The sequence below is a fragment of the Erpetoichthys calabaricus genome, chromosome 1, assembly GCF_900747795.2.
Source record: "Erpetoichthys calabaricus chromosome 1, fErpCal1.3, whole genome shotgun sequence".
In the NCBI taxonomy this organism is placed as follows: Eukaryota; Metazoa; Chordata; class Cladistia; order Polypteriformes; family Polypteridae; genus Erpetoichthys; species Erpetoichthys calabaricus.
The window spans coordinates 292,228,331-292,230,512 of NC_041394.2; positions in this window are offsets into that span (position 1 = coordinate 292,228,331).

Sequence of the window (2,182 nt, forward strand, 5' to 3'; positions counted from 1 at the left end):
GTTGGGGGGGGGGGGGTGTTGACTTGTCTAATTTGTTTAAATGAGTGAAATTTTAAAGTATGCACTAACATATTTCTTTTTTTGGATGTATATTTTGTATAATTTATTGGACTAGGTAAAAGATGTTACAGATTTAAAAGGAGTGAACTTGCTTCAGTGGCTTTGCCTCACTGATTTTGGTTTTGTTTCCCAAAACATTTTAATCTAGTCAAGAATTCCTTAAAGGTGCAAAAGAAAAGATGCCAACTGAGAGCCTGCAGGCAACAGCTTGTCTCTCTAGGGTACAGAGTGGGCATTAAAACTATTGTACAATAAACTTTGTAAGTCCATCCTTGCTCTTAATACAAATAATTACCAACTTGTATTATCTTGGGTTGAAGGATACTGTTGCATTATCAACCATAGTTTAAGAAGTGTCATCCTGAGTCTTGTAGCCGACTTTGGAGTTGAATCAAGTGAATGATATTGGAACAAGGCAAAGGTTCTGTCTGTTGCACCTACACATTCTATCATGGCTGCCATATACCTGTTATACTTTTTTTTTTTTTTCTCTTGTAATACATTTTAAATTCAATATTTGAGTTTTCTTAAAGTATAGTTTAGGTGACACCATTACATACTGTCTACATTGCAAAGTCTGAAGAGGCTAACACTTTTCTTTTTTAGACCAGAGAAGAAGGATGTTAAGTTTAATATTAGTGGTTCTAAAAACTTGTAAGATTCTACAAGTCACTCAAATTAAAAAGAAAAATGAACATGTGTAGAATTAAAAAAAAACCAAAAAAAAAAAACCATTGTATCACTGCCATTTTACAGTCCAGATGAATGATAAAAATCATTTTATAAGATATGTTCTATTGACTAAGGGGCTTTCTTTCTTTTCTCTGCCTGAGATTATGGGAACATAATGGGAATTCTGCTTGGCCATCGCTGTATATTGCACAAGTTACCTTTCTGAAGTTTCACGAATGCCATTGGCTTCAGGTTGCTTTCCAAGCAGTCACTGACCATCTTTAAATGCTCCAGCTTTTATCGCCTTTTTGTATGGTGCTGTAGTTTAACTTGAGCCACAAGTATAGAAGAACCATCTTCATGGTGCTCTGAAAACTTTCACAAAGCAATATATATGATCAGTGTTGTATCTGCATCTGTTCCTCAATGCTCAATTGTATAAATATATTTTGTTATGAAGTGGCTGTTGTCCAGGACATGAACATCAAATTATTTCTGTATAAGAAATGGACCTTTTATATAAGAAAATCCAATTGACAATGTATTTAACAATTGGTGTATCCAACTTTGGAAATACTGGAAAGAGTTCTTGAAGTAAAACTCGTTTCTGGATACCGTCTCTGTGTCTTTACTGCACTATGTCTTATTTTCTGTAACAGTAATTTTTGTTTTTGAGAATATTTTAGTAAATTCACACTTTTCTTAAATTTATATTAGATTTTTTTTCTTAAGGAAATGCCCTTCTTAAAGCTTTTTTTTTTGTTGTTTGTTTTTTCATTGATTTACTGCTCTGCTCCAGTTTAATCATGTCTGAATTGTGTGATTTGTTATTTTAAAGTGTGCAGTGCTGACTTTCATTTTAAGGGTATTTGCATACGTTTTGGTTACACTTTGTAGAAATATCAACACTTTATCTACATGGCTCACTCCATTTCAGACAATTGGAGTCCCAGGTGTTTGTGGGTTACTCTGGTGTGTTTCATTGCTTCATTATTGCTCACGTACCTGTGCTGTAGGTAGAAGTAAGCCTATCTTTGGAGTCTGCAGTTGCCATTGTTCAACATGACGACAAGGGCTGTGCTAATGAAAGTCAAACAAGCTGTTATGAAGCTGAAAGACAAGAATAAAACCATCAGAGACACTGATAAAACCTTAGGAGTATATTAATCAACAGTCTGGAATATCATTAAGAAGAAAGAACACACTGGTGAGATCAGTAATTACAAAGGAACTGGTAGTCCTACACTGCTGATGTCAGAAGAATCCACATTATGGTCAAGAAAAACCCACACACACCTGTCCAGTAGATCAGAAATGGTCTTCTGTAGGCCTGTATGTAGTGTATGTGTCCCAGACAACTATCCACAGACCTCATAAACAGAAATGCTTAGGCCACAATCGAAGATGCAAACCACTAGTTAGCCACAAAAACATGATGGCCGGATTAGTT